The sequence below is a fragment of the Mesoplodon bidens genome (assembly GCF_964165515.1).
Source record: "Mesoplodon bidens genome assembly, contig: HAP1_SCAFFOLD_126, whole genome shotgun sequence".
Lineage (NCBI taxonomy): Eukaryota > Metazoa > Chordata > Mammalia > Artiodactyla > Ziphiidae > Mesoplodon > Mesoplodon bidens.
Genome location: NW_027671928.1, coordinates 630538 through 655705, shown reverse-complemented (window position 1 = coordinate 655705; position 25168 = coordinate 630538). Strand labels below are relative to the sequence as shown.

Below are 25168 nucleotides of genomic sequence, written 5' to 3'. Positions count from 1 at the left end.
CTTTGGGTGTCCAGTCTGTTAATTTTGTATATTTGGGGAATGTAGGCTGATCATTTGTGTATTCAGGGCATGTTGTATGGTTATGGGGTGTTTGTGGGTGTGCATTTTCAGGAGCTGTGTATGTATATTTGGATGTGTAGAGGGCAAGTCTGTGACTATTTTATGGGGCTGGTGGATGTTGAATGTGTAGGTATGTTGTGTTTGTATGATCCTGTATTCTGCAAGATGGCAGAGTTCATTCTGTGTGAGAGGTTGGGAATATGGGGTTATGTATACGCCAGTAGTGTGGTACTGTATGTGTATTTGGTACAAAGGGCGTATAGGGTGACATTATTGTCTATTTGTAGTGTACTGGGTAATCGTGGTTCTATTTGGGACTTGTGGAGAGTTGTGTGTTAAATGAGTTTGTGTGTGTATTCAAGGGGCATGGCCACTTGGAGGAATATTTGCTGAGGCTGTGCATTTGTAATTTTCAGTAGGAGCCTCTTAGGCTTATGTATTTTGGGAAGTGAGTATATGTGTATCTGATAGAGAGGTGGGGTTCTATGTTTCTACAGGGAAGATGGACAATTGCATTTGTATGTATTAGAAATATGTGATACGGGTATTTGTTAGTACTTGCATATGTGTGAGCTGGCTCCTGATAGCTAGGGATAATTTGATATATGGAAGTTGTTTCATAAATGGTTTGCTGGAGATATTTCCATGTATCTTACTTGTGTATTCTAATCCGTGTGCGTGTCCATCATCAGGTGCATGCATTATCAGAGTTTGTTCATAAGGTATGGAGTTGTTAGGAGTATTCAAAGTGTATTTCTTTGGAGAACGCTAGGGTGTTTATACATGTGTTTGGTAGGAGTAAGAGGTGGTCTGTCTATATATTCAGGGTGAGGGTAGAAACATATATATACACACACACACACATATACAGTTTGTATGTTGGAGTAGTGGTGGGGAGCTTGTATTCTGGAGAGGTAGCATAATGTATAGTGTTTGGGAGGGGATCCATATGTTCAGGGGTTAGGAATATTTGCATGTGTGTGTCCATAGGTGTGTGAGAATTCTGTATGTATATTAGTAAGACTGCAGAGGTTGTCGGTGTTTTTCTGTTTTGAGTGTGTCTGAGCATTTGGGGTGTATACTCATGAGTAGTTTGTGGATGTGTGTATTTGTGATTTGTGAGTGTAGCAGGAGGCTTCGAGTCCTCTATGTGTTTATTTCAAAATGTAATGCCTGAAGAATTTAGTGGTGTTGCTTGTATGTGTGTTCTCAGTATTAGTGAGGTGGACTTATATGGACAGTTGACCCTTGAACAACATGGGTTTGAACCACACGGGTCCACTTATAGTGGATTTCTTTTTCAGTAACTACTACAGGACTACTACAGGATCCATGGATGCAGAGCCACTGCATGGAGGGTTGGCGCCCTAACCCCCAAGCTGTTCAAGGGTCAGCTGTATTTGATCAGTATAGATTATTTGTGTCTGTGTGTGTGTTTGAGTTCCTGGGGCTTCTGGGGTATGTATTCTGTGGGACGTGAGAGTTTAGTTTGTGTGTTTGGAAACCAGTAGGCTGTGTGGGTTCTGTGTGTGTGCAGGAGTCCTGCAGTCTATGTATTTTAGGGCTGTGGGATTGCACATGGGTCTTTTTTTGGGTTGCACATGAGACAGTTGTGTACTTGGTGACCCTGTGTGCTTAGGTACTCAGTGTGTACATCTGGATGGCATATTGGTTGCACATGTTTGTTTTCAGGCCCATGTTGTGTGTGTATATATAGTTGTGAGAGTGGAATGTGAATATTCAGGGTGAGTAAGGTTTCATCTGTAAAAATTTAGGTAGTAAGAGGTGGTCTGTTTGTGTATTTATTCAGGGTGAGGGTGTGTGTTCAGGAGATATATATATATATATATATATATATATATATATATATATGTACAAACACAAATGTGTATGTGGTGTCCTTTTGGTTATATATCTGTGGTGGGAGTTGAGAGTTCTCCTTGGGGTGTAAGTGGATTCTGTGCACATATTCACAGGAAAAGTTATGGGATGTGCTGGAACTGGTTCATACTGTCTTGGGAGAGTCAATGGTGCATATCTCTTCCCAGCTGTGTGTTTAGTGATGTCAGGTGGGTAGCTTGAAATTGGTCCTGCTGGGAATATTTATACCATGTAGATACCATAAGTGAAGTCTTTCCCGCCTTTCTCGGAGAGCTTTTTATCAAGCACTTAGCAGCGTACCACTGATGTGCGTGTTTGGATTGTGTATGTATGAAGCAAGAATATTTGGGCATCGGTGGGTACGTATGGGACCCTCATGTGAATTGTGAGTGGGGCATCTGGGGCTATGGGCCCTTGTATATGTGCATTGACCCTGGTAATTGTGAATCATTGCATTGCTCCTATCAGGTTGGTCTGTTCTTTAGGGCCAGAGAATCCCCATAAATGTTGTTGATTCCCAGTAGAAATCATGCAGATGGATACAGGGGTGTCTGTACCTTAGGCAGGTGGACACTCCTTCAGCATTTGTGTGGTCCTAGCATCTGGGTCCCTAGAAGGGGGCGCCTGGCGGACAGATGGCCATGCAGAGCAGAACCTTCACAGGTGTGTTGTTGGCATGACAGGCAGCAATCAGAAAGTCATGGGGCTTCCTGGATAGGAGGTCAGATGACCAAGGGCTCTCCCAGGAAACCCCCCTGAGAATCAGTTGGACAGCTACAGGCATTACTGGCTCTTCTGTGGCACAGCGGACGTGCAAGGACACCCTCCACATGGGGTCCAGAGCCATGTGTCCCTGAGCCCAACTGCCCCAGGGTGGTGGGAACTGTTGCATATCAGGCTGGTCAACTGTATCACTAGGTCTCAACCAACCTGTCTCATGGAAACCTAAGTCCTCACGGATAGGCAGGACCTCTAGGGATCACTGAGCTGACAAGGACAGAGGTAGGGAGGCTTTGTCACTGAGGGAGAGTTGGGGACTGAGACCTGGAGAGCCTGGGGAGTCCCACTCTGAGGAGATACGGCTCTGATGTTCCCAAACCCTTTAGACATGTTCTCTGTTCTTTTCTGAAGGCTCAAGATGCTTCTAGCAGTGGGAAGCTTATCTCAGTTTCATGTTTCTCTGATAGGATGAACTGACCGTTTTATTCACTCTTCCACATCGAGCTGCAAACCCATCAGAGGGAACCATGTGATCGTTGTAGCCACCAGCTGACCCCACAGCCACCTTGTGCCTGCCTTGGACCCACCCAAGCATTTCTGAGCCTTCTTTATGGTGAGTCTTGTGGCCTTTTCTCCCTCATTGTGACTCCTCCTGCCAATAAAACATGCTGTGAATGTTAACAAAAGGAAACCTGCACTAGAATTGGAGTCTGGAAGGCCCGTAGAGGGAGCTCTCATGCCGTGCCACTCATCATCAATTACCCCAACAGGAAGAGGTCATTTACTGACCCCAAAGAGGAAGTGCAACCACTTTACTACCCCAGCTGGAGGAGGGAAGACTTCCTTCATGGCCAGCAACAAGAAATAGAAAATAGAAATAGCTAATAGAAAATTCCGCAGTTTAGCCAATGAGACGCCGTTGTCACCTGAAGTTTTACTTTCCTCCAGTGAACTTTCATTTTTTCCCTTGATGATGACTTTCTTTCCTTGTCCCACCCTCCTTACTATACAAGTCTTCTGGGACTTCCCTGGTGGTCCAGCAGCCAAGACTCCGCGCTTCCAATGCACGGGGCATGGGTTCGATCCCTGGTCGGGGAACTAAGATTTCCACATGCCATGTGGCATGGCCAAAAAAAAAGAAAGCCTTCCATGTTGTGTAACCCGTTGGAGTATCTCCCTTTCTATCAGATGAGATGCTGCCTGATTCATGAATCGTTTAATAAGGCCAATTTATTCAAAATTCAAAGTAAATCTTCCAATTTACTCCGTTAAATTTTGTTTTTTAATACATTGGGGGCATGCAGAGGTGGCCACTAACAGTTTAGTATGTATCTTTCCAGAAATGTTCTGTATAAAAATATGTATGTGCACTTTTCTAAAATCCACTCTTATGATTGCTACTGCTAACAAGATGATTTTATGATTCAATGCTTATCTTTTTAAAAAGAAAAAGGTAAATATATTGGTGGCAGTGATGGGATCTGAAGCAAATTTCTGATAACATTTGGGACAAGGAGGAACAGGTGTGGTGCCCACAACTCCTTTGAGTTCACTGTCTTTCTTGCCATTCCTGAAGGTTGTTGGTAAGCTCCTCTTGGTTTGAGCTCCATTCTCTTTGCGTTTGTGCTCCCAATCTAACTGGCTTTCCTTTACAGGGCAGGTCAGTTTGGCTGGTAGAGGATTCTCCTTGAGGCCAAACCCCTAGCCTTTCAGATGGAAATTCCCAGGAGACAGTAACATCTCTTGGTTATTGCCAGTATATTTTTTGAGTGGTAAACCATAGCCCCTAATTTTGTTCCCTGGACTCCACACTGGGCACTGCTGACAGTGTAGTCTGCACTTGCCCATCTGTTTGGAATCAGCCCCCAGTTTCCATGCTTGGAGCTGTTGGTGGTGGCTATAGTTCTCCATTTTGTTTGGAATCAGTTTGCAGTCCCCCTTCCTTGGGATTTGCCGTTTGGATCTTTTTCCTCAGTCCAAGGATCCCTGGGAATCGGTGGTGGTGCATACCAGGCCTTCTTTTGTCCAGGACATAGTAACATCTCTTTGTTACTGCTGATATATTAAGGCGCAGGTTTTTTGTGTGTTCTTTTGGGTTGACAAAGGCTAGCTAAGGAAATGAGATCCTTTATCGCCCAAGAGTTGAGAATGCCAGCTTCTGGCACACCTGCTTATTTTATATTTAAGAACTATGGTCCTGGAGGTTGTAGATATTTAGAAAGATGGAAAAATTATACTAATATTGATCTAGAATTACAGTGGTCATTGTGGGGCATGTTCCAGTTAGACAAGATTGTACATTTAAGGAAACCACTAGAGAGCACGGGTTCACAGATTGCACAGGGAGAATGAGATGCCTGCTTTACTTGGTATGTAAAAGTTTACAGACGGTTTCAGGATTCCAAAATAGCTTCGTTTAGAGACTTAGAACAAAAAGCTAATGAAACATTAAAGAGACAAAAGGTACCTGAGACAAAAGACCGTAGGACGGATGTGACTGCAGACGCACCTCCTACTGTCCCCCCCTTTCCGTTGTCACCCGAGGACTCTTGTGTTACTCATTTCCTGTCTGAAATACTTCTCTATTCCAAAAACAATATTTAACAATTGCCATTTAAAGTAAAACTACCTGAGGTTGCAGGTGAGCCCCCTCAGGTGTCCTTTACCCCTTGGTCAAAGACTGAACTGAGAGCTGTAGTCAAAGAATTCTCTAAACCTTGGAGGAACCCCCAACATTTTTTAAAGAACTTAGAGTCACTGTCAGGGCATATGTCCCCAAACTGCTAGATCTTTATCCACTTGTACACATGTTGGTAGGACTGGGGGAAGCCCCAGAATGGATGTGGGAAGCAAAATGACATAATCCCTAGGATGGTATTCAAGATCCTCAACCTAAAAAGGCTTGCAGAATAACAACTAACCTTTTATAAGCTATTCCTAAAATCTTCCCTGCTCACACTTCGTCTATTATTAATTGGCCTAATGATTGCTCTATTATTCACTCATACAAACAAAAGAGGGGTGAATCTGTGGAAGACTTTGGAGCCAGTTTGGAAGCTCTCTTTTTACAGCAGTTGGTGTTCCAAGGAATAAAAAGGCCACTCAGCCTGCTTTAACTGCCCTCTTTGTAAGTGGATTATCTTCTGAGATGAGTGGATTGATAAAAGGGCAGAAAAGAGGGTGGGAGGCTATAGGCCTGACTGAACTCGTGACTATAGCTGAGCATTTTGAAAGGACCTTGGAGCAAGACCACAAACAGAAATCCACCAAGCTCATAGCCTTACAGTTACAACAGCTCTAAGGCAAGGGACACAAAATGACACCTGGGCCTCCCCCATTACAACCTCCTAGGGGTCCATGATCAATTTGATGACCGAAAGTTGATGTTTCATTTGTAATCAGTGAGGACACTGGAAAAAGAGGTGTCCTCAAAGGTCCTATGCAAACTCTTCACAAATGCTCTGATATCTGTCTCAAAGGGAGGGCCCCCCATGACCCTCTCCCCTAGTTGGCAGAACTCCAGAGGTTCTCTGGTAAACTATTAGCAGCAATGACCTTAAACAGCCCAGAGGAAAATATAATGAAAAATGGCCAAATTTTAGTTGATACTGGAGCTATGCTTTCTACTTGAAACCCCACTCTCATATTTTACTTTGAAATCTACATTAAACTCTAACCCTAACTGTAAACATAATTACCTAACCCTTTAACACCCTACCCCTAGCCCTAACCAGAGCTGTGCTTTCTACTCTAAATCCCACCCTCAAAGAACAACAGGTGCCTCTGAGTAAAGAGGATGTTTCCATAGTGGGAGTACCTAATACAGTTCAGAGAGAATTTTTATCTCAACCAAGATTCCTTTCTGCTATGCAGTATAGCCCCAGTTAATCTATTCAGTAGAGATCTCTTTTCTAACTTCAAAGGGCCAGTACATTTTGCCTCCAGTGGAGATCTCACCTTAAAATTTCCTGATCAACGTGAACCTGATCAGTTATGTTCCTTACAATCTGTCCTGGACCTAAAAGCGGAAGTTCAACAAAAGTTCCCTAATTGGATGGAGATGCCTGCAAATTTGGGGGCTACTTCTGACAGGATGCCTGCAAATTTGGGGGCTACTTCTGACAGTGTTAACATCAGAAGAATAAAAAAATGCAAACCTATAAAGATTCAGATAGATGTAGCTAAACCTCTCCCTAGGTTTCCTCAACAGCTATTAAAGCCTGCGGTCATACAAGGTCCCATAGCTATTGTAGAAGACCTAATTGCCCAGGAGGTAATCATTCGTGTACTCGTCCCTGCAGCATGCCAATCTTGCCTGGTTGGAAACCTGGCAGGATGGCGATTTGTCCAGGACTTGGGAGCTGTTAATAAAAATAGTTTTCCCCTGTTTTCCTGTTGTTCCAAACCTAGCCACCCTTGTGTCACAAGCTTGAACTGACTTGAAATGGTTTACAGTTGGAGACCTTTGTTCACCTTTCTTCAGCATCCCGGAGACCCAACAGCCAATATCTACATGGCTTTACTTGGAACAATCAACAATATACCTGCACTTTTATGCCTCAAGGGTTCACTGGGACTCCTTTTTTCCTCCCAAGTACTTCACCAAGATTTAAGTACCCTCTAGTTCCCTGAGAAATCAGCCTTTTTACCATATGGAGATAACCTCCTGCTGTACTCAGCTACTGTAAAGGTTCCATAAGGCATTCATAAAAGATTCCATTTATTTGCTGCAACAGTTAGCTGAGAAAGAACAAAGGAAAAATTACAATTATCCGTAGACGCTGTTCATTACCTAGGACGTAATCTAAGCACTGAAGGAATTCAGCTATCTCCAGAGAGAATTAGGCTGATACAGGAACTTCCTAGACTCACAACTAAGTGCTAGCATTGTGGATTTCTAGGTTTAGCTGGTTATTGCAAGCTCTAGGTTCCAAATTTTTCTGTTACCTCTTCCACTCTGTGAACTTATTAAAGATTTAGTTCCTGAATCCTTTGCTTGGGAAGATAAACACAAGCAGGTTTTTATAAGGCTAAAACAAGCACTGCAAGAGCTGCCTGCCTTAGGGTTACCCAAATGATCAGGTTCAGGTTGATCCGGAAACTTTGTTTTTTTTTTTTTTTTTTGCGGTACGCGGGCCTCTCACTGTTGTGGCCTGTCCCGTTGCGGAGCACAGGCTCCGGACACGCAGGCTCAGCGGCCATGGCTCACGGGCCCAGCCGCTCTGCGGCATGTGGGATCTTCCCGGATCGGGGCACGAACCCGTGTCCCCTGCATCGGCAGGTGAACTGTCAACCACTGCGCCACCAGGGAAGCCCGATCCGGATACTTTAAGGTGAGATCTCCACTGGAGGCAAAGTATATTAGCCCTTTTAAGTTTGAAAAGAGATCTCTACTTAATAGATTAACTTTAGGTTATTGAAAACCTTTTCCTTTATTTGTGCATGAAAGGCATAATCAGGCCGCGCAGAACTGTGTGAGCATGGTAGTAAACACAGGCCTATTGCCTGTTATAGCATACAACTTGATTCAGTTGCTTTTGCCTGTCTCAGGTGTCTTAAGGTTATAGCCACAACTGCAAATTTAGTGGAAGCCTTGGCAGATTTGACTCTAGAAAATGAAGTTTATTTGCAAACTCCACACCTTGTCCACAGTCTTCTTAACGCTGAATTGACAACATTTCTCCGCAAGTATCACTGGATTAACTTCCTGTGAAATCCTGCTTTCACCACCTAATCTTTAAACGTCACACCGTTCTCAGTCCTGCTACACTACTACCTCTGCCTCACAAAGGTGAGGGCCGTGACTGCCAGGTAACAGTGTCCCATGGGAATTCCCTGGCAGTCCATTGGTTAGGACTCCGAGCTTCCACTGCAGGGAGCTTGGGTTGGATCTCTGGTCGAGGAACTACGATCCCACGAGCCACATGGCACGGCCCAAAACAAAAACAAAACAAACAGAAAACAGTGTCCCACTTTGTGACACCGTGTCCTGAGTAAAGATGTTACCAAGTCCAAGGTTGCTCTGCTTGCCGCACGACAGGCCATAAATCGGAGATGAGGTGTTGAGGCAAGGAATATGACTTTATTCAGAAAGCCAGCAGACCGAGAAGATGGCAGAGTAAAGTCTCAAAATAACCATCTTATCGGGGTTTGGGTGCCAGTTTCTTTTATAATACAGAGATGGGGAGGAGATGAGGAGGTGAAGTAAGAAGGCCATAAGTTGTGCGAATAGCCCCTGGAATGGCCAGCCTCGGGGAGGAGATGTGTTAATTTCTTCTTAATTGTAGCCATCCACAGGTGGAAGGAGTCCATATGTTTCCCTGAACAAAGGCACTTTGGTTTAACATTCAGACAGAGGGACAGGGTTCCCCGAGGCAGGCCATTATGTACAGGAACAGACAGTATCCTTGTAGTGAACAAAAGCAGCAGAAGGCAAAGGTTAAAGTAAAAGGAACAGATCCCATGTGGAGTCCGATTTGGCTCTTCCCTGTTACAATTCCCTACTGTCAATGTCCATTCCACAGTCTTGTGGATAAAAGGGGGTGACGGCCCTTCTAATTGCTTCATCAGATGGATCTTTCCGGGAGTGTCCACCATTGGTGCCAGTGTTCCAAACGTTGGGTTTTTGTTTTTTTTGTTCCTCTCTGGAAAGTGTGTCCTTTACACCTGTAGCCTTAAAAAAATATTCTCAGCCTAAAAGTTGAGAGTTACGACCTCTTTGATGGGAATTTTGAGGGCTTCAAGCCTGGGAGGCCGCATCTCAAGTTAAGGAATTCAGCACTTTTCTATGGACGGGAAGATGCAAGAGTCTGGGCTCACTGAAGTCAGTCATTTGATATGTGCCTCAGCTATCCGGGGCCTGCATCCTATATTCTCATATCCTGAGTTTCGTCAGGGCTCACCGGCTCACGTTGGGGGGCTGCAGTCGCTAATGACTGATGTGTCAGGAAATATTCCATTTCTCAGATCCTCTCCTCTTGGTCAGGATTTTGACCAATATTTGGGAGACGTTTCAGGATCAAATTTTGTCCCACGGCGCTGGGAGGCTCATCCCAGGTCAGGGGAGAATTCTTGATATGCCACTCCAGGTGCTAGTTTTTGGATTAGGCCCTATTGCTAATTAAAGATCTTCTGGATCCTCTATCTAATTATGATCCAGGAGACATTTTCCCTTGTTGCTTCCTCCTGTACCTAGAATCACACTATTACAATTATTTCATGTTATAAATGTGGTCTATTTTCTCAAGATGTTTAGCCATTGAAGTATTGTTGGAGGCCTGGTTCCATACTGGGTACTGTAAGAGACGCCAGTCTTATAAAGTAGACAGGATATAAGTAATGCAGCTAGTAACGTTAACAAAGACACAGTACAGCAGGGAGACACAAAGAGCAAACAATCTGGAAACAAAGAACAATGATCAGTATAACTACTTGTAATCCAATTGCAATAGCGAGCGACCAGAGGTACCATAACTGATTTAGTGAGCCATCCGCTGTTTCAGTGTACCAGCGGTGCGTACTTAGACGTGCATGGCTTAATCTTTGAGACAAGCATATGCTACTGGCAGGATCACCCAGGTAGAGAGAAAAAGATAAATGTTTCAATTCTGCTTACAAGGGTATAATTTAACAAATGACTGTAAATCATAATGAGTTTAAGGGGAGCGTTTTGCTTACACCTGGAAAACACAGATTGAAAACAGTCATTTTTCAGATAGAAACCATAAAAATTATAACCATAATTATAACCAAAATTATAACCAAAATTATAACCCTTTTGCCCAGGCATGTGCAACTAATCGTTTTTGTTAACAGCTTTATGAAGCCATCAGGTTTCCCATTAGAATTCTTCAAGTTCTTACCCAGTTCACCTTTATGGTTTGAAAATCAGAAACTTGTATTTATGCAAAGGTTCTTTCTATAAATCTTCTTGAAGAGGAAGCATTTTTGCAAAGGCATCAGAGTGAAACCATGACTGTGTACAATGGTGAAAGACTTAAGAAGGCACGTTTAAATCTGATTACAGTGCAATTGAGAGAGTAACGTTACTGCGGTGACATGCAACACTTTCAGATAATAAAGAGAATTCTGACTGGTAACATTTTACCAGGACATACCAAATTTTAGGAACTCCATAGAATCTGTAGAATACCTGTGTCATTTGGCATACAATAGAACCTAAGAAGATTTATTGCTTATTTGACAACACTTCCCATGTCATTCAACCTAATTAGTTAATATCTCACTTGGGGTGTTTCAGGGGCCCTTTGAAGCACCCCAAAGTTAGCTAGAGGTCAAAGGAACTTCATTATAATTTGAGTTGGGAAGTTTTGTCAAAAAAATAAGAAAAGGGTTTAAAACAGATAGGATGCCATGTCACTGTGAAACAATAGTTATTCACTTAGCCAAAGTAACAATAAAAGATTTCAAAGGCAAGTACAGAACAGATCTCTTAAAAGGTAGAAAAACTTTAAATCTGGTATCAAAGGCAGTCCGAAATCTTAAGAAACCTTGTCTTCTTAACAGAGAGAAAAGCGAAATTCAAGTTGTGCACCAGCTTACTTTTAAAATGTATTTACCCAATTAAACTTATTTTAAACTTAGTCCTGACCACGTACAGAACTCTTTTTTTCAGGGTCCACTTTCCATGAACCTTCTGTCACTTACTTTAGCACAATTCTGACTTTCAAGTGGTCAAATATCTGGAGAGATTAATTTTAGATAGACCTTCCTAAAAGATAAGTATTTTAAAAAGTTCACCTAAAGCTCTTACCTCATTTGCCTTTTCTTTCCTTAAAAGTTTCTTCACATCAAGTTATTTCCTTGCTGACAAATTTGCAACAGATATAACAAGATTTTATTTAGCTTATATTAAACCTAGGCACAATAAAAGTATTATACTTAATGTTGATGACTCTAACAGCATGTCTCTATTAATTAGATCAACAAACGAACGTTAATACCAGGTCTTAATTAATACTGACTATTTCCCAGTTCACATGAACCTGAAGCTCATTTAGCTCAGTTTCTCTTGTATTTAGAATAGTTTGGTGTGTAAGTGCTTACTTTTCTTTAAGCCAATTAAATAGAGCTCATCCACAAATCAACCTCAGCAATGTTATCCAAAGACAAAGACACATACAAGGACACAAACATACAGAGACGTCATGGTTGTCATTTCAGAATTTCAGCACTGAGTCAGGTACAGCCATGTGAAGCCCATCAGTTTACAAAAAGAGGTTGGATTCAAATTAGGTTTCTGGCAGATGGAACAAATCCAACTCACTTGTCTAGATGGCTGAATTTTTACAGAAAAGACACTTAGGTTTTTTATTTATCCTTGATAAGTCAGTTTCTAAATTACTTTACCCTCTTTCAAACAGGTGCATTTTAGAAAGATGGCAGAGATGAGAGTCCCTGAGAAGACCAGAAAGGACATTTGCATCTCAAAGATACAGGCAAGTTTTTCCTAGGATGACTTTGTTTCCCCTTTGTTTAATATTTACAAGCCTCTTAAGATAAACAGGGAGGGTTTGGGGAGTGGTATCTATTGGAGAGTCAATCAACTCGTTCCCCACTGTCAAAGTTCCCTGGGGCTCCTGTGGGGAAATTAGAATCGGCCGCCTCAAGGCCAAGGGAGTCCCCTGGCCTCTTATAGGATGTCCGCACAAGGGAACTTGCCCTGCTGTGGATGTGGCTCCCAGTCCAAATTGTGTGGCTTGTGGAGTCTAGATGGTGATACTAAATCAGGCTCCTGTCCTCTGGGGGTTAACACAGAAACTTCTATTTGATCCCCGTGGGTAGGGGAAACAGGAGGTGGTGAATATGATGGCGGCATGGGGGGAGGGTGGGCAGGTGGAACAACTGCCGGTGCAGCTTGCTGTTTTGCAAAACACTTCTAACTGCGAGATCCTATAAAAATTGAGTGAGCCATTTAGGGGCTACCGCCCTTGTGATCCTATATTTTGGGTCCACACCCTATTACAATAGTATACATGTCTTTCTTAGTCATAGGCTCAGGGCTATGTTACACCCATTTATCTACTATAGGCCCCACCCAAAGGGCTCTCCTTCAGGGTTGATGGAGTATTTCCCATTTTGTACACCCAAACGCAAAAGACGCAAACAAATTCTGGCATCAGTGCACACAAAACCAAGACCAAAACCAAGGAACCAGTTCCCAAATCGGTTCTGAGGGGGTGTAGTGGTGTAGAGAGCAGCCGTCTGGTGCAGAAGCCCACAGGCAGCTAGGAGGAGCTGTGTTAGTCCAAAGGCTCCGGGACACATAGTCCATTCTCAGCCCAGAAGGAGCAGCCAGGGGGAACCAGTGGGAGGGCTTGACTAATTGAGCTTTGTGCCTGCTATAAAGCTTATTGTTTAGCTCTTGGCCAGTAAACTATGGAGGGTTTGTACGTGGCTGCATAAATGGGTCTAAGAATGATGGACAAGTGTGGTATTCGTTGCCTCCAAAGTGTGGAGAGACCTAAGTAAGATGTGTTGGGCTTGCTATAGTGTGTTGGGGGGCTGAATAGTTAACAGCTGAGGTTTAGCTGCAAAAGGAATTTCCTGGCTTTTAGAGGATCAGTTAATGCCCAGAAATTTAATAGTTGTGGACAGCCCTTGAATTTTATGTGGGGCAATAAATAGCCCACCTGTATGTTATAGATGGGTCACCAACCATGTTAGGGCCTTGTGCACCAGTCTCCTGAGGGGCTGTGGATTAGAACCTCAGTATAGTGCCAGACGGTGCAAGGGGACCCCAGGTCTTGCCAGCAAAGACTGTGGGCAATAGCTGGGCTGTTAAGATAGCCAGTAGGCAGACAGGTTAAAACATACTGGGTGCCTTCTGAAGTAAAAGTAGACTGCAGCTGGGACTCCTTAATAACTGGTACTGAATAGAACATAACAGCTAGATTGTCACAGCAAAGTAATTCCCTAGAGCCCTTTGGATATCCTTAATGAACTGGACAATGTTGGAAATGGGAGCCTTAATAGTGGGGAGCAGCACTTCTATTTCAGTAGTTGATTATAAGTCACCACTCATTAATAGCAGGTTTTAATAGCAGCCAAATGGGGAAATTGAAAAGGAGAAATGGTGTGTTTAATGACTTCTTCTTTTCATAAAATCTGAATTATGGGCTGCAATCCCACAGCCCCCTGTCATACATGTTATTGGGAGATATTTACTGTCTTAGGTGGCAGTCTTATGGGCTCCCAGTTTCAGCTTCCACCAGGAAGGCCAGGAATTTGGGTTTGTTCCAAATGGCGTTGCAGTACATCAAGGCATCCATAGCTGTAACGGGAAAGGGTAGGGCCAAAGGGGCTACCACCCCTAAAAGATTTTTAATAAAGATTGTTTCAATAGTGACATTCAATGGAAGTTGAATGCTTTCTACTCCCCTGACTACTATGCCTTGTAATCTAAAGTGTGGCCCTTGCTTATAATTGGAGGGGTTCCCAGGAGGCACTGTAATTTGAGCTCCCGTGGTCAATGAGAGCCATAAGAAAATTTGTTTATGTGTGTCCCAAGGAAAATTAGAGAAGTATATGGGCAAGTGTCCCAGAGGAGGGCCACGCTCCAGGGATCTGCCAGGTCCCTAAGGCAGAGGCGTTGGCAGAGGTCAGGGTAGAGGATTCGGAGAGGTGACGGCTACCCATCACTCCAGTCTCCTGAAGAGTCTGCAGCGCCTGAGCAAAAATTTCTAACTTGTGCTTGGGCGGTCTCAAGTTGACATCATTAGGGACCCCCGATCTCCAGAGCTGCCAATACAGGGAGGTCTGTTAGTCATCTCATGAAGGATGGAGCTGTGTGATGGCACCACCCCTTGGTGGAGCTCAGTAAGGGTCCCAGAAGTCCCTATATCCTTAAGGGTCTTCTGCTGGGTTCCTGGCCAGTGGGCCAGCGGGGCCCATGTGCCTTTACTGGCAAGCGAGATTTGGGGCTTCCGAAAACTTATCTTTTTCGTATCCAGCTACAACATGGATGCAGCCCCACGCCTGTTGGACTGTATCTGACGTTTCTTTGAATCGTAACAGCGTGGCTCTACAATTAGGGGGAGCACCCTTCTCCCCCCTTCCCTTGGACAAATGTTTTCTAGAAAAATTTGCCTTTCAACCATGGTATAGTTACATGTCTCTGTTTCTTGTTCATGCTGGTCATCTGATGTTTTGGTGCAATGGATGGTGACAGGGAACACCTGGAATGGAGTTTCCTCTTCCTGACTCATACGCTGCCACTTCCTGTTTAGGGTGTCCCAGTCAGCCTGGGTGGGGTCAAGGGATGACTTGCAACAGCAGCAAGAAATGCAGCAACATAGGAGGCACTTACCTCAGCGGCATTTGCCCGTTCAGGGTACCGTGATGCCCCTGGTACAGCTGCCTCTATCATCGGTTAGGGCTGTGTGGGGAACTCTTGGATGTATGTTTAGGGCATAGGATGGTTTGGGGTAATAGTAAAGCTGTGTAGAGACTGTGTATGTGTGATCTGGGGAGAGATGAGGGGCATGAGTGCCTTTGTGAGTGTACGGTTGGTGTAGCATGGTGTGGCTGGGTGGTGGGCTGCTTCTGGGTGTTTTGAGGCTATGTGTGCAGGCATTTGAGAAGAGGTAGGGGTATGCATTTTAATGCTTTGTGTGTTGGATCCGTGTGTATTCAGAGTGCAGGGGTTATACACATGCTCATCCTGTAGGGTAAGAGTTCAGGGAGTGTATTTTTGATGTGGAGGAATTTGCAGAGATTGGGGTTGTCAGTGTAAATTGGGGCTGCTAGCTGTGTGTGTATAATCAGGGGATGTGTCAGAGGCTGTTTATAGTATCTCAAGAGGGAGATGGGTGTATGTTTGTATTGGGGGTGTGAGGTCATGATGTGTTCTGGGGGGAGTATTTAGGAGAAGGTTGGAAACATTGTGTCTCTCTGATGGTATTTTGTGTTTGTCTCAGCTTCTGAGGCATTGTACATACATGGATGTTGACAGCTGTGTGTGGACTGTATGTGTTCTACTTGGATTTGGGGGGTTGTGTCTTCTATTAAGAAGTCTGTGAGTTTGGTTTGAATATATTTGGCTATTGTTGAAGGGTTTGTGTGTTTGCATTGAGGGGTTATATGGGGTTGGGTGGATTTTTGTGGGGTATGAGGATTTAGGTGTTTGATTATCAGGGGCCGTTGTGGGTGTGATTTTGTATTCAAGACTGTGGCTGTGGTTTTATTGGGGTTTGTAGTGCATGTATATTGGAGCAGGAGGGTTCTGGGCACACAGTCAGGCATTTGCTCATAAGTAGGGAGTTTGTGTGTTTGAGGATGTTTGGAGCTCTGTGGGGCTCTGTGATGGTGGCACAGGTGACTGTGGGCAGGTGGAGTGTGTGTTGGGCTGGAAGGGAAACTCGAGGGCCTGTTGGGGACTGTGAGGCACCCATGTGAACTCCCACGTGGACTGACCTTTGTTCCTTCTGATCCTCTGTGGCTTGTCCGCATCCTGATCTTCTGTGGCATCTACTCCCCTGGAGTGGTCAGCGATACTCTGCTCATTCTTAGCCAGATGAGTCAGGAAATGTCACTTCCTCTGGCAGCTGGATGTGCCTCTTGCAAGTGAGTGGTCCTGGAGTCCAGGGTGCAGGACTGGTGGACAGATGCAGAGTGAAGCTGATTCCCCCATGAGCCCTCTCCTCAGTGAGGTGGCCAGGAGGTCACGGCTGTATCTCCAGAAGGTCAGACCTGGCCAGTCCTCTCTAGAATGTGCTGGAGCGGCCAACTCGTTGAACGCACCCTGCCAGGAGATAAACAGACCCTGAGGACAATTCCTAAGGGAGAAGTCTATACCTACCCATCTTCCACTTTCTCCTTTGGATGGCCTCTACCACAAGGTAAAAGCTAAGCCCCCTCACACGGCCTTTCTTGGCCTGGTCTTACTGAGCGGCCAGTCTCTCCCCACATCCTGGCTCACTATGGGCCCTCTGGTGATACCAGCAAGAGGGCTCCCTGCATGTCAGTTCTCACCACCTTCCCTTGGCCCATGCTGCCCTTGCTGTTTGTCCTGCTCTTACTCTCCCAAGGCTGTTAAGTCACCCTGTCCAGGTGGGAAGGATCCACTGAAAATGCACATTTGAATAATTACTGCATCACCTGAGTCTCTAGCATGTACCAGGCACTATGACGCTTGCCAAATCCCTAAAAACCCCACAAAGCGGATATGCTATTAGTTGAACTTTGCAGGTGATGAAGCTGAGGTTCAGAGGTGAGCAACCATGACCAAGTACCCTGTATGTACCAGAATATCAATCAGACTGGTCAACGTATCCAATAAAGCCAAACATTAGTCTGATCAGTACGCCTAGATGCAAGGCTGTAAAGGCGCAAAATATGTCCCAGCACGAGAAAGAGCAGTGCCAAGTACCCCAGCAAAGAAGCAGTGTTCATATCTTGCTTTCTTAATCAAAATAACTGCACATCAACCCACAATTTCCTACTCTGTTAATAGGAGAAAAATACCAATGTGCGTTGTCCTGTAAAACTACCTTAAAAGAATATGTATGATCCTGAGTGCTTTAGTAATGACCCCAAATCACCATCATGAAGTTGGGATACTTCTTAAAACACTGCAAGTCTTACACACTGGCATATAGAATCTGTAAAGTCAGTTCTTTGGGTAATGATGGTAGATAGAAGTGGCCCAGAAGGACAGAAGACAGAAAATAGAGCAGAAACGATTTGTCCAGAGGTGACAATGGGTCATAGCCAAGGTTCAAGCATTACGAGGGAGGTGGTGAAAATAGTAATGGGCATAGAGTGTAATAAGTCAAGGATATCTAATGTAGTTTCTAATGAATGTTTGTGAAAGACATATAACTAAAAAGATAATAGGCTGGGAGGTGAAATAATACAAAACATTTGATATATTTTTTACAAGGATAAAAGAAGATAGAAATGAACATTAAGGAAGTAGGTCTTTAGAAATAGAAATAGAATATAGAAAAACTATAAGATGGTTACTAACCTCACAATATGATGAGGCAACTTAGATTTATTTTGTTTAAATAAATTGGTAGACTATATTTACAGTAGTTTTAAGTTTAAAGAGAATTTTTGAGCAGAGTATTGAGTTCCCATACACCCCCTCACATCTATTCCCCAAACCACACTTTCCCCTATTATTAACGTCTTGCATTAGTGTGGGGCATTTTTTTACAATTGATGAGCCAATGTTCATACATTATTATTAACTAATATCCATAGTTTACATTACAGTTTACTCTGTTGTATATCCTATGGGTTTTGACGAATGTATGACAAGCATTGACCATTACAGTGTCATACAGAATAGGTTAAGTGCCCTCCGTTTTCCAGGATGTCCTATAGCTGAAATCATACAGCATGTATCCATTTCAGTTTGGCATCTTTCATTTAGCAATATGCGTTTAGGGTTCCTCCATGTCTCTTCCATTTAGTACTCTTATAGCTCAAGCTGCCATAACATAATACTATAGGCTTAGTGACTTTAACAACTCACAGTTCTAGAGGCTTGGAAGTCTAAGATCACGGTGCTGGCCAATTCAGTGCCTGGTGAGGGCTCTCTTGCTGGCTTGCAGACAACTGTCTTTTCACTGTGTCCTCACATGTTGGAGAGAGACAGAAAAAATTCTCTGGTTTCTTCTTATAGGGGCACTAATAGAGCCTAATCCTCATGACATCATTTAATCTAATTACCTGCCAAAGGCCCCATCTCCAAATACCATCACTTTCTTAGAGCTTGAATATATGAATTTTGGGGGAACAGAATTCAGTTGACAGTCTCATTCTTCTAACAGTATAAAATATGACTAATAAAGAAAGCTCATCATTAAATTATCTCTTTCCTAGCAATACATAGATATTTACGTGCTGTTTTAAACCATTTATATATTTTTTTACATCTTTATTGGAATATAATTGCTTTACAATGGTGTGTTAGTTTCTGATTTATAACAAAGCGAATCAGTCATACATACACACATGTTCCCATATCTCTTCCCTCTTGCATCTCCCTCCCTCCCCCCCTCCCTATCCCACCCCTCTAGGTGGTCACAGAGCACCGAGCTGATGTCTCTGTGCCACATGGCTGCTTCCCACTAGCTATCTATTTTACGTTTGGTAGTGTATATATGTCCATGGCACTTTCTCGCTTTGTCACAGCTTCCCCTTCCCCTTCCCCATATCCTCAAGTCCATTCTCGAGTAGGTCTGTGTCTTTATTCCTGTCTTACCCCTAGGTTCTTCATGACATTTTTTTTTACATATTAATTGGAGTATAATTGCTTTACAATGGTGTGTTAGTTTCTGTTTTATAACAAAGTGAATCAGTTATACATAAACATATGTTCCCATATCTCTTCCCTCTTGCGTCTCCCTCCCTCCCACCCTCCCTATCCCACCCCTCCAGGTGGTCACAAAGCCCCGAGCTGATCTCCCTGTGCTATGCGGCTGCTTCCCACTAGCTAGCGACCTTATATTTGGTAGTGTATCACAGCTTACCCTTCCCCCTCCCCATATCCTCAAGTCCATTCTCTAGAAGGTCTGTGTCTTTTTTTTTTTTTTTTTTTTGCGGTATGCGGGACTCTCACTGTCGTGGCCTCTCGTGTTGCGGAGCACAGGCTCCGGACGCGCCGGCTCAGCCGCCATGGCTCATGGTCCCAGCCGCTCCGCGGCATGTGGGATCTTCCTAGACCTGGGCACGAACCCGTGTCCCCTGCATCGGCAGGCAGACTCTCAACCACTGCGCCACCAGGGAAGCCCCAGGTCTGTGTCTTTATTCCTGTCTTACCTCTAGGTTCTTCATCACATTTTTTTTCTTAAATTCTATATATATGTGTTAGCATACGGTATTTGTCTTTCTCTTTCTGACTTACTTCACTCTGTATGACAGACTCTAGGTCCATCCACCTCACTACAAATAACTCAATTTCATTTCTTTTTATGGCTGAGTAATATTCCATTGTATATATGTGCCACATCTTCTTTTTCCATTCATCTGATGATAGACACTTAGCTTGTTTCCATCTCCGGGCTATTGTAAATAGAGCTGCAATGAACATTTTGGTACATCACTCTTTTTGAATTATGGTTTTCTCAGGGTATATACCCAGTAATGGGATTGCTGGGTCATATGGTAGTTCTATTTGTAGTTTTTTAAGGAACCTCCATATTGTTCTCCATAGTGGCTGTACCAATTCACATTCCCACCAGCAGTGCAAGAGTGTTCCCTTTTCTCCACACCCTCTCCAGCATTTATTGTTTCTAGATTTCTTAATGATGGCCATTCTGACTGGTGTGAGATGATATCTCATTGTAGTTTTGAGTTGCATTTCTCTAATGATTAATGATGTTGAGCATTCTTTCATGTGTTTGTTGGCAGTCTGTATATCTTCTGTGGAGAAATGCCTATTTAGGTCTTCTGCCCATTTTTGGATTGGGTTGTTTGTTTTTTTGTTATTGAGCTGCATGAGCTGCTTATAAATTTTGGAGATTAATCCTTTGTCCGTTGCTTCATTTGCAAATATTTTCTCCCATTCTGTGGGTTGTCTTTTGGTCTTGTTTATGGTTTCCTTTGCTGTGCAAAAGCTTTGAAGTTTCATTCGGTCCCATTTGTTTATTTTTGTTTTGATTTCCATTTCTCTAGGAGGTGGGTCAAAAAGGATCTTGCTGTGATTTATGTCATGGAGTGTTCTGCCTATGTTTTCCTCTAAGAGTTTGATAGTTTCTGGCCTTACATTTAGATCTTTAATCCATTTTGAGCTTACTATTATGTATGGTGTTAGGGAGGGATCGAATCTCATACTTTTACATGTCCCTGTCCAGTTTTCCCAGCACCACTTATTGAAGAGGCTGTCCTTTCTCCACTGTACATTCCTGCCTCCTTTATCAAAGATAAGGTGACCATATGTGTGTGGGTTTATCTCTGGGCTTTCTATCCTGTTCCATTGATCTATCTTTCTGTTTTTCTGCCAGTACCATACTGTCTTGATTACTGTAGCTTTGTAGTATAGTCTGAAGTCAGGGAGCCTGATTCCTCCAGCTCGGTTTTACGTTCTCAAGATTGCCTTGGCTATTCGGGGTCTTTTGTGTTTCCATACAAATTGTGATATTTGTTGCTCGAGTTCTGTGAAAAATGCCAGTGGTAGTTTGATAGGGATTGCATTGAATCTGTAGATTGCTTTGGGTAGTAGAGTCATTTTCACAATGTTGATTCTTGCCATCCAAGAACATGGTATATCTCTCCATCTATTTGTATCATCTTTAATTTCTTTCATCAGTGTCTTATAATTTTCTGCATACAGGTCTTTTGTCTCCTTAGGTAGGTTTATTCCTAGAAATTTTATTCTTTTTGTTGCAGTGGTAAATGGGAGTGTTTTCTTGATTTCACTTTCAGATTTTTCATCATTAGTGTATAGGAATGCCAGAGATTTCTGTGCATTAATTTTGTATCCTGCTACTTTACCAAATTCATTGATTAGCTCTAGTAGTTTTCTGGTAGCATCTTTAGGATTCTCTATGTATAGTATCATGTCATCTGCAAACAGTAACAGCTTTACTTCTTCTTTTCCGATTTGGATTCCTTTTATTTCCTTTTCTTCTCTGATTACTGTGGCTAAAACTTTCAAAACTATGTTGAATTAGATTGGTGAGAGTGGGCAACCTTGTTTTGTTCCTGATCTTATTGGAAATGCTTTCAGTTTTTCACCATTGAGGACAATGTTGGCTGTGGGTTTGTCATATATGGCCTTTATTATGTTAAGGAAAGTTCCCTGTATGCCTACTTTCTGCAGGGTTTTTATCATAAATGGTTGTTGAATTTTGTCAAAAGCTTTCTCTGCATCTATTGAGATGATCATATGGTTTTTCTCCTTCCATTTGTTAATATGGTATATCACGTTGATTGATTTGCGTATATTGAAGAATGCTTGCATTCCTGGAATAAACCCCACTTGATCATGGTGTATGATCCTTTTAATGTGCTGTTGGATTCTGTTTGCTAGTATTTTGTTGAGGATTTTTGCATCTATGTTCATCAGTGTTATTGGCCTGTAGTTTTCTTTCTTTGTGACATCCTTGTCTGGTTTTGGTATCAGGGTGATGGTGGCCTTGTAGAATGAGTTTGGGAGTGTTCCTCCTTCTGCTATATTTTGGAAGAGTTTGAGAAGGATAGGTGTTAGCTCTTCTCTAAATGTTTGATACAATTCACCTGTGAAGCCATCTGGTCCTGGGTTTTTGTTTGTTGGAAGATTTTTAATCACAGTTTCAATTTCAGTGCTTGTGATTGGTCTGTTCATATTTTCCATTTCTTCCTGATTCAGTCTTGGCAGGTTGTGCATTTCTAAGAATTTGTCCATTTCTTCCAGGTTGTCCATTTTATTGGCATAGAGTTGCTTGTAGTAATCTCTCCTGATCTTTTGTATTTCTGCAGTGTCAGTGGTTACTTTTCCTTTTTCATTTCTAATTCTATTGATTTGAGTCTTCTCCCTTTTTTTCTTGATGAGTCTGGCTAATGGTTTATCAATTTTGTTTATCTTCTCAAAGAACCAGCTTTTAGTTTTATTGATCTTTGCTATCATTTCCTTCATTTCTTTTTCATTTATTTCTGATCTGATTTTTATGATTTCTTTCCTTCTGCTAACTTTGGGGTTTTTTTGTTGTTCTTCTTCTTCTTTCTCTAATTGCTTTAGGTGCAAGTTTAGGTTGTTTATTCGACATGTTTCCTGTTTCTTAAGGTAGGATTGTATTGCTATAAACTTCCCTCTTAGAACTGCTTTTGCTGCCTCTCCTAGGTTTTGGGTTGTGGTGTCTCCATTGTCATTTGTTTCTAGGTATTTTTTGATTTCCTCTTTGATTTCTTCAATGATCACTTCATTATTAAGTAGTGTATTGTTTAGCCTCCATGTGTTTGTATTTTTTACAGATCTTTTCCTGTAATTGATATCTAGTCTCATAGCGTTGTGGTCAGAAAAGATACTTGATACAATTTCAATTTTCTTAAATTTACCAGGGCTTGATTTGTGACCCAAGATATGATCTATCCTGCAGAATGTTCCATGAGCACTTGAGAAAAATGTGTATTCTGTTGTTTTTGGATGGAATGTCCTATAAATATCAATTAAGTCCATCTTGTTTAATGTATCATTTAAAGCTTGTGTTTCCTTATTTATTTTCATTTTGGATGATCTGTCCATTAGTGAAAGTGGGGTGTTAAAGTTCCCTACTATGAATGTGCTACTGTCGATTTCCCCTTTTATGGCTGTTAGTGTTTGCCTTATGTATTGAGGTGCTCCTATGTTGGGTGCCTAAATATTTACAATTGTTATATCTCCTTCTTGGATCGATCCCTTGATCATTAGGTAGTGTCCTTCTTTGTGTCTTCTAATAGTCTTTATTTTAAAGTCTATTTTGACTGATATGAGAACTGCTACTCCAGCTTTCTTTTGATTTCGATTTGCATGGAATATCTTTTTCCATCCCCTTACTTTCAGTCTGTATGTGTCTCTAGGTCTGAAGTGGGTCTCTTGTAGACATCATATATATGGGTCTTGTTTTTGTATCCATTCAGCCAATCTGTGTCTTTTGGTGGGAGCATTTAGTCCATTTACATTTAAGGTAATTATCGATATGTGTGTTCCTATTCCCATTTTCTTAATTGTTTTGGGTTCGTTATTGTAGTTCTTTTCCTTCTCTTGTGTTTCTTGCCTAGAGAAATTCCTTTAGCATTTGTTGTAAAGCTGGTTTGGTGGTGCTGAACGCTCTCAGCTTTTGCTTGTCTGTAAAGGTTTTAATTTCTCCATCAAATCTGAATGAGCTCCTTGCTGGGTAGAGTAATCTTGGTTGTAGGTTTTTCTCCTTCATCATTTTAAATATGTCCTGCCAGTCCCCTCTTGCTTGCAGAGTTTCTGCTGAGAGATCAGCTGTTAACGTTATGGGGATTCCCTTGTGTGTTATTTGTTGTTTTTCCCTTGCTGCTTTTAATAGGTTTTCTTTGTATTTAATTTTTGACAGTTTGATTAATATGTGTCTTGACGTGTTTCTCCTTGGATTTTTCCTGTATGGGATGCTCTGTGCGTCCTGGACTTGATTAACTATTTCCTTTCCCATATTAGGGAAGTTTTCAACTATAATCTCTTCAAATATTTTCTCAGTCCCTTTCTTTTTCTCTTCTTCTTCTGGAACCCCTATAATTCGAATGTTGGTGCGTTTAGTGTTGTCCCAGGGGTCTCTGAGACTGTCCTCAGTTCTTTTCATTCTTTTTTCTTTCTTCTGCTCTGCAGTAGTTATTTCCACTATTTTATCTTCCAGGTCACTTATCCGTTCTTCTGCCTCAGTTATTCTGCTATTGATCCAATCTAGAGTATTTTTCATTTCACTTATTGTGTTGTTCAAAAAGAGGAAAAGAGGAGAAAATCATAAATCTTGCTCTCAAAGTCCACCTCCTCAAGTTGGGATGATTCCTTGTCTATTCATGTATTCCACAGATGCAGGATACAAGTTGATTGTGGAGCTTTAATCCGCTGCTTCTGAGGCTGCTGGGAGGGATTTTCCTTTCTCTTCTTTCTTCGCACAGCTCCGGGGGCTCAGCTTTGGATTTGGCCCCGCCTCTGCATGTAGGTCGCCGGAGGGCATCTGTTCTTCGCTCAGACAGGATGGGGTTAAAGGAACAGCTGCTTCGGGGACTCTGACTCACTCAGGCCTGGGGGAGGGAGGGGTTACGGAGTGCGGGGCGAGGCTGCGGCGGCAGAGGCCGGCGTGATGTTGCACCAGCCCGAGGTGTCCCGTGCACTCTCCCGGGGAAGCTGTCCCTGGATCCCGGGACCCCGGCAGTGGCGGGCTGCACAGCCTCCCCGGAAAGGGAGTGTGGACAGTGACCTGCGCTCGCACACAGGCCTCTTGGCGGTGGCAGCAGCAGCCCCAGCATCCCACGCCCGCCTCTGGGGTCCGCGCTTTTAGCCGCGGCTCATGCCCGTCTCTGGAGCTCCTTTAAGCAGCGCTCTTAATCCCCTCTCCTCGCGCACCAGGAAACAAAGAGGGAAGAAAAAGTCTCTTGCCTCTTCGGCAGGTCCAGACTTTTTCCCGGACTCCCTCCCGGCCAGCCGTGGTGCACTTACCCCTTCAGGCTGTGTTCAGGCTGCCAACCCCAGTCCCTCTCCCTGTGCTCCCGACAGAAACCTGAAACCCGAGCCTCAGCTCACAGCCCCGCCCGCGCCGGTGGCCGAGCAGACAAGCCTCCGGCTGCTGAGTGCCGATCGGCACCCATCCTCTGTGCGGGAATCTCTCCGCTTTGCCCTCCGCACCCCTGTTGCTGTGCTCTCCTCCGCTACTCCCAAGCTTTCCCCCTCTGCCACCTGCAGTCTCTGCCCTTGAAGGGGCTTCCTAGTGTGTGGAAACCTTTCCTGCCTCACAGCTCCCTCCCACTGGTGCAGGTCCCGTCCCTATCCTTTTGTGTCTGTTTATTCTTTTTTCTTTTGCCCTACCCAGAGTGCATGGGGAGTTTCTTGCCT

At 43.2% G+C, this 25168-nt stretch overlaps 1 pseudogene across 1 annotated transcript in view; it reads left to right on the top strand.

Annotated features, from left to right (window-relative positions):
- The window catches only part of LOC308610804 (centrosomal protein of 78 kDa-like), a 573086-nt pseudogene that overhangs the window by 132062 nt on the left and 415856 nt on the right, over window positions 1-25168 (top strand). The gene's annotated exons all lie outside the window — the stretch shown is intronic.